Genomic DNA, 7,877 nt, shown 5'->3' on the forward strand with positions numbered 1-7,877 from the left:
GGGGCGGCAGGCGCGGCTACGGCTATGGGAACATGTCCCCTAAAAATGGGTGGAACATGTAACATATTCCCAAAGATGAACTTATCCTTTAAAAAGACATCCCCTAAACTGTTTAATGAGCAGGAGTGAATGGACTGTTGTTGTGTACCTGGCTGCCTCTGCACTAGTATGGGAAAGAACCAGTTACATTACAGAGGCTCCTTTGGGGGTAGCGCTACATGCATAGCATACTTGAAAATGGCAATGTCACTAAACACACCTAATAAACAATCTTAGGGTACGATATATTGGGAAGACCTAATGCTGAAGAGATAAAAATATTAATCTCTATCCAAAAAAGCATGGACAAAGGTACTTGTCCAAAAATAATGCAAAAAAATGGCTGTAGCACCACATCCTCAAAAGTAATCAGCAGTAATGCTGTCCCATTTTATGTAACCAGACTGGTGCGAAGGCACTGTGGTTAAAATGTTTCAAATGTATAATTCTGCCTTTAGAGGAGATTATCGATTTTTGGTAGGATCCTTCAAATTCTGAGTCAGTTAGTTGAAAGTACAAGATATTTGAATTTAGAGTCTGCCATTAATGCAGAATAGTATATAGAAATTAGTTTAGTATCCTCCAGTTTTCTGAATAATTTCCTAAGGGGGGTGATATGGGTCGGGTTATCTAACAATCTGAATTGAAGAAGTCAAAAAAATCTTTGTGAGCAATAATAAGCAATCATAAGACCAACTGATCATGGCATATAAAATAATTTATGGCCAAGCTAAGTTTAGCTGTAAATCAGCAGATCCTAGAGCAAATCCATGCATTTGCTCATTCTAATTTTCAGAAATGACCATAGAAGGCTTTGTAAGCATAGATGCCTGGTTCCCAAGCTTTTTTTTCTGGTTTCAAGGTAGCAGCATCCCAAAGCTCACACCCCATATAATCCCCATATAATCCACTGAGCGAAAACATCTCATATGATATGTACCACCCAATCTATCAATGTGTACTGACGCTGACAGAGATCACAGTTTCCAGTTAAATCCACATTGCTGATGTCCGCTTTGGGACATGTTTAAAAAAGTAAAAAAATGTTAAATCTTTTAGCAGATCTTAAGGCGTATTATTCACTTGGCAAAGCTGTGAGAGCATATCATCCTTTCAGCTGTTCTATTTCTGGCTCCTCAATAACCTTATCCATGAACGAAATAAAAGTGTCTACCTGCATTTAAATGTTAAAGCGCCTTTTGTGAATACTTTTATGATACCGCATATAGGAATTTTGTGCCGTTCTGCAAAATAACCAATTTCCTGGGACTGACAGGATTTAAAATTAATCTGTGAACCAACCTGAGCTGCTGTGAATTTTGCTCTCAAACAATACCCGTGTTGGTTTTAAAATACACGGCTATATTTTCTAACTAGGGGGGAATTATGTTGCTAATGAACAGAATATAATAATGTTCTAGAAAATGGCTCATTAGATGGATTTTTCTGACTGTGAAAGAGTGTATAAGAGACCTTGTAATGTGCAATCTGCCATGAATTTACACAGTGAATTTTTAAAGTGAATTAAAATTCTTAAACTTCTTTTGCGTTACTCACTAAAAGTAATTAACAACATTACTAAAATAAGGTGAAGGATGTGTCTCTTGCAGGAGTTCCGGCGGCATGTCTACTCCATGTTACCCCGATGTCCATCCTGTGGCACTGTGAAAAACATCTGCTTAACTCAGCAGAGACCTATACAGTATACTGACCATGTTGAAGAATTCTTTTCCACCTATTATTGCACACAAGATGGAGCATGTATCTGACATACAGTTGATGGAGCAGTTGACAGCCGATGTCAGAGAACAAACTGAAAAACGTTTTAAAATATGGACCCCGAGGTTACTTTATAGGGACCCTGGGCCCTCATGAACAAGTTGGCGGATCACATCTTGAATGGGGAGCTGCGGAAGTTATCTCTCCCCCCTTTTTTTTCCTCTCTCCTCCTTTTTTTTAAGCTGTCCCCTTCTCAGAAAATGGAAAAACTGAGAGTCAGAGCAACAATTTCACTTGGATATACACTATACTGTCTGTAGGGTTCAATATTGAGTTGGCCCACCCTTTGCAGCTATAACAGCTTCAACTCTTCTCGGAAGGCTGTCCACAAGGTTTAGGAGTGTGTCTATGGGAATGTTTGACCATTCTTCCAAAAGCGCATTTGTTAGGTCAGGCACTGATGTTGGATGAGAAGGCCTGGCTCTCAGTCTCCACTATAATTCATCCCAAAGGTGTTCTATCAGATTGAGGTCAGGACTCTGTGCAGGCCAGTCAAGTTCCTCCACCCAAATCTCACTCATCCATCTCATCTTTATGGATCTTGCTTTGTGCACTGGTGCACAGTCATGTTGGAACAGGAAGGGGCCATCCCCAAACTGTTCCCACAAAGTTGGGAACATGACATTGTTCAAAATTTCTTGGTATGTTGACGCCTTAAGAGTTTTCCAAGCCCAACCCCTGAAAAACAACCCCACTCCATAATCCCCCCTCCACCAAAGTTTACACTTGGCACAATGCAGTCAGGCAAGTACTCCTGGGAACCACTAAACCCAAACATGTCCATTGGCTTGCCAGACAGAGAAGCATGATTCCTCACTCCAGAGAACATGTCATGCTCTAGAGTCCAGTGGTGGCATGCTTTACACCACTGCATCCGTGAATTGCACTTGGTGATGTAAGACTTAGATGCAGCTGCTCAGCTATGGAAACCCATTCCATGAAGTTCCCTATGCACTGTTGTTGTGTTAATCTGAAGGCCACACGCAGTATGGAGGTCTTTAGCTGTTGACTCTGCAGACAGTTAGGGACTTCTGCGCACTGTGTGCTTCAATTTACATGGCCTACCACTTCATGGCTGAGTTGCTGTTGTTCCCAGTTGCTTCCACTTTTTATAATACTACTAACAGTTGATTGTGGAATATTTAGTAGCAAGGAAATTTCACATATGGATTTGCACAGGTGGCAACCTATCATGGTATCACGGTTGAATTCACTGAGCTCCTGAGAGCGACCCATTCTATCACAAATGTGTGTAGAAGCAGTCTGCATGCCTAGGTGCTTGATTTTATACACCTGTGGCCATTGAGATGATTGGAACACCTGAATCCAATGATTTGAAGGGCGGGGCCAATACTTTTGGCAATATAGTGTATGTCAGAGACTTTGAACTCCTTCTATACTTGCAATGGAAGATGTTCAACCTGCATGTCATTCAGTAATGTTTTCTGCTGTAAACATTTGCTCTGCTCTACTGGAGTTTAAAAATAAAGACTTAAAAAAAAAGTTACTAAAAACTTTTGGCCATATATAGTTAAGTGAAGCAAAGAGAATTTGTGACTTGACAAGTTTAGTAACTAAAAACAATCAGATATTGGCTTACTAAAGCCAGATGATTTCTGATTTGTTGCTATGAGTTTAGCTTAAAGTGAACCTTTCAGCAACAAATCTGCATGAATGAATTCCTGACATATCACAATACATGGCAACAGAATAATTTTTTGGAATGGCTTCACTTTTTATCATTAAAAAGCCATCCTTATGCTTTAGGCCAGTGGTCTCCAAACTGTGGCTTGAAAACCGGATGCGGCCCTTTGCTAGCTCTTATCTGGCCCTTGGGGTACTTTTCCTCCCAATGATATGAGGCACTGTTCCTCCCACTAGTATGATGTTCCTCCCAATGACACCAACAGTGTGGAATGATTCCTGCCACTGACACTAATGATGGGGGCACTATTCCTCCCAGTAGTATCATTGATGGGGCACTACTCCTCCCAGTAGTATCAATGATGGGACACCATTCCTCCTATTGGCACCAACAATGGGGCACTATTCGTTCACTGATACCAATGATGGGGCACTATTCTTTCATTGATACCAATGATGGGGCACTATCCCTCCCACTGACACGACCAGTGGGACATAATTCCTGCCACTGACACTAATTATGGGGCACTATCCCTCCCACTAGTATCAATGATGGGGCACTATTCCTCCTACTGGCACAAACAATGGAACACCATTCTTCCAATTATATCAATGGTGGGCACTATTACTCCCACTAACACCATTGTTGGTGCACAATTCCTCCCACTAATAACAATGATGGGGCACTATTCCTCCCACTGAAACGAACAGTGGGGCATAATTCCTGCCACTGACACTAATTATGGTGCACTATCCCTTCCACTAGTATCAATGATGGGGCACTATTCCTCCTACTGACACCAACAATGGGACACCATTCTTCCAATTATACCAATGGTGGGCACTATTCCTCCCACTAACACCATTGATGGGGCACAATTCCTCCCACTAATACCAATGATGGGGCACTATTCTTTCATTGATACCAATGATGGGGCACTATCCCTCCCACTGACACGACCAGTGGGACACAATTCCTGCCACTGACACTAATTATGGGGCACTATCCCTCCCACTAGTATCAATGATGGGGCACTATTCCTCCTACTGACACCAACAATGGGACACCATTCTTCCAATTATACCAATGGTGGGCACTATTCCTCCCACTAACACCATTGATGGGGCACAATTCCTCCCACTAATACCAATGATGGGGCACTATTCCTCCCACTAATACCAATGATGGGGCACTACTACTCCTCCTACTGAACACTAACCCTGAGGTCATGTTTATTCTCACAGATGCTGGGCCTGGGAGATTTTCTATCCCCACTGGCCACATTCTGGCCTCCCTATTTCTGAAGAACAGTAAACAGGCTCTTTGTTTGAGAAGTTTGTAGACCCCTGGCCTATGTCATCAGTCTGCTGCAGACAGGAGGAAACAACTTCTGTTTCCTGTCTCCACAGATTAGATTGCAACATTGCAAGCCACAAAGTGAGAGGCAGCAGCAGGAGAAGATTTGTGTCAGATATTTGTGAACATAGTAAAGAACTGGAAAAGCACCAAGATTTTCATGATTGTGTTATCTCTAAACCAACATCTCAGTCCGGGAAGTAGATGAGTAGTAGGATGGCTAAACAAAGATGGCTCTGTCCTTCTCGACAGGAAAGCAGATGCTGGTATTTTCATGGGGAGTACACTGATCTCTGGGAAGTAATAAATACCGGGAAAATGGGCCCTCTTTGGCTTTTCTCAGCCTGCCACCTTATCTGTACCACTTTTGTCAGGCTACAGGCCTGGTGGTTATGGTCTTGTTTTCTTTCACCTTATAGAGAGTTAATAAAGACAAATATGTTGATGTGTGAAATGTATAGTTTGTTATGTGGGAACAGTGAGACTCTGGATTACCTTGGTCCAAGTGAGCTTGTTATGGCTAAGCAAATGAGAGTGTCTTCTGGAAATTCACACAGTTTTGGATGTCTAAAAAGTTATATAAGTGGGTTGGCTGGTATTAATGAGAGTTATGTGATATGCTAATATACTTTTTTTTACAGTAAAAGACAGTGGTCTGATTATTCTACAACAGATGGTGAAGGATGCCAGGCACCTAAAACTGGTTTCTTGACTGGATCAGGATGGAAACACTGGCCATGTTAGGTAAGATTTTTAGCTTATGGTTTTCTCCCCTCGGCCAAGTTCTCCAGGACCCGGTAGTATTAATTTACCACCAGTGCTCTTGTGCAGTGATTAATCTGTTTGTGGTGTGTCTGTAAATGCATGCATCCTCCTGCTTGCTAGAGATAATTCCTGTGTCTCAACCTGACACGGTTGAGCTAATGTAAACTAAAGTGAGATGGTTCTATAACCACACCAACCTCTAGTTCATACACTAAGTTTTCCAGTAACTGACACCCTGCCTTTGAAAGACATTATTACAGACTTGGAGAACTTTTCTCATTAAAGATGGCAATTGAGGAGATGGTAAAAAGGAATGTTTAACTGGTGGAGATGGTGAGATCCTTGAGATAGGGGAGGGAATAATCTGTGGTGAATCTTGCAAACCTTTGGATTGTGTTAACAGGTTAGTGTAGTGGAACTAGCAGAAGGTTTGCAGCTGAGAAGGGAATATAGGTACACACAACATAAAGCCAAGGAGCATAGGCAATGCCAAAAGTAACCCATGAAAGTAACAATGAAAATAGTACCGCTTGAATGTACCTCCAAACCTGTGTCAGTCAGATCAGTATGTAAAAAGACTGGTGTAAGACAGAATCAGCTTATGAGGCTCCAGTAGACTTCAACAAAATGATGTCCATCTGCAACCAGACACCGACTCCCTGTTGCATAAATATAATGAGATGGTTAAAAAATGGCTTCAGCTCCTGTTCTCCACCTGTAAAGAACTCCTCAGACATATTTTGCCCTTCTCTGGGCTTAATCGTAGAGGTCTCTATGATTAAGCCCCAGAAAGGATGAAGTGCATCTAAGGAGTTCTCTACAGGTGGAGAACAGCAGCTGAAGCCATTTTTTACCCATCTCATTATATTTATACAAAAGGGAGTCAGTGTCTGTGTACAGATAGCTACCATTTTGTTGAAATGCCAAAAGCAAGTTCTGTCTTGGCAGTCAGAGGGGGGATCTCTTCTACTAATAACTGAAGTCCCAAAAAGGTGTCAGCCTCTCCCTTTAAATTGTTGTCAAGAATGGAAACCATATTCCAGTAAAGTTGTGATCTATATAACGCAGCAGATAGATTTGTTTCCTATTCCTCCTCCTCCTTACTGGCCAGATAAAGAATGCAAACTTTATCCAGCATTGAATAAAAAGTGTATCAGAAGATGAGAGAGAGGAAAAGTAACATTTTATTTTCATGTTTTAAGCGAGTTCCTTTTTAATGTGACAAGGGTTGTAAGATGTGCATGCTGTATGTGTTTAGTCTAAATAAGTGGAATATGGTAGTGAATAGACAAAATTCAGTTGAGTTGCATATGAAGTATGTGCAGATTCTCTGCTTCACTAAGCTGACAAGCCCACCAAACCCCCTTCCACCCATGGTAATGTATAATGAGTTTTTGCTGTACACTGCACTGTGAAAATACTGCTGTGTGTCTTCTGAAGAGTAAAGCTGGCCATACACTGAATTTTTTTTTTCAGGTTGCAGGCTATACAGCATGGATAGATGAATCTGCATTACCTGCTATCGTGTTCTGACAGCACCATTAAGCTGTTCAGCCAACATATTTTTGCTTTTATAATTTTTCAGTCAAAGGATGCTGAGTGGGATGGTGCTGACAGGGCCACCCTTGAAGTGAATTTATTCCGGTGTATGGCCAACTGTACTGTAACTTATCTTACAGAAAAAAATTTAAAGTTGTGTTGGGCTAAACAATAAGGTTCAATAATGTGAAATAATTATTTATTTGAGTTGCTCAGTACTACCTTGGTGAAGTAAACTAATACATCTTTTGATGGACCTCCTTAAGAGAAATGGTATACCATAGTAAAATAAAAAGTGAAAAATCTATGTGGTACTAAACTTATATAAGTTCATTAACAATCTTATGATATTGGAAAATGTGCGCGTTAAGAAACACATTGTCTTGAGCAGTTTTTTGTCCTAAAGATTTGTTTTCATGAGAGATGCCAAACTGTTTTGCCTTTTTTAATTCGGATATTTCTTAACCGCTATCCGACCGCCCTATAACAGAACTAGAGATGAGCGAATCGAACATGACGAAGTGGAATTCGTTCCGAAGATTTGGAAAAATTCTATTCGCGACGAATCCGAAGATTAGCAAACTTCGGATGCACAAATCGAATTTTCCCAAAAATGGCGGCGACATGTGTGGCGACGGAGAAAATGGACAGAGAAGATGGGGCGGGGATCTCTGGGAAGGCGCGCAGACAAGGCGCGCTGACCCATAATGCATTCATGACATGTGATCGCATTAGCCAATCAGCAGCCAGCCAG

The sequence above is a fragment of the Staurois parvus genome, unplaced genomic scaffold, assembly GCF_062004578.1.
Source record: "Staurois parvus isolate SC_StPar_1 unplaced genomic scaffold, SC_StPar_1.0 ptg000209l, whole genome shotgun sequence".
Classification (NCBI taxonomy): domain Eukaryota; kingdom Metazoa; phylum Chordata; class Amphibia; order Anura; family Ranidae; genus Staurois; species Staurois parvus.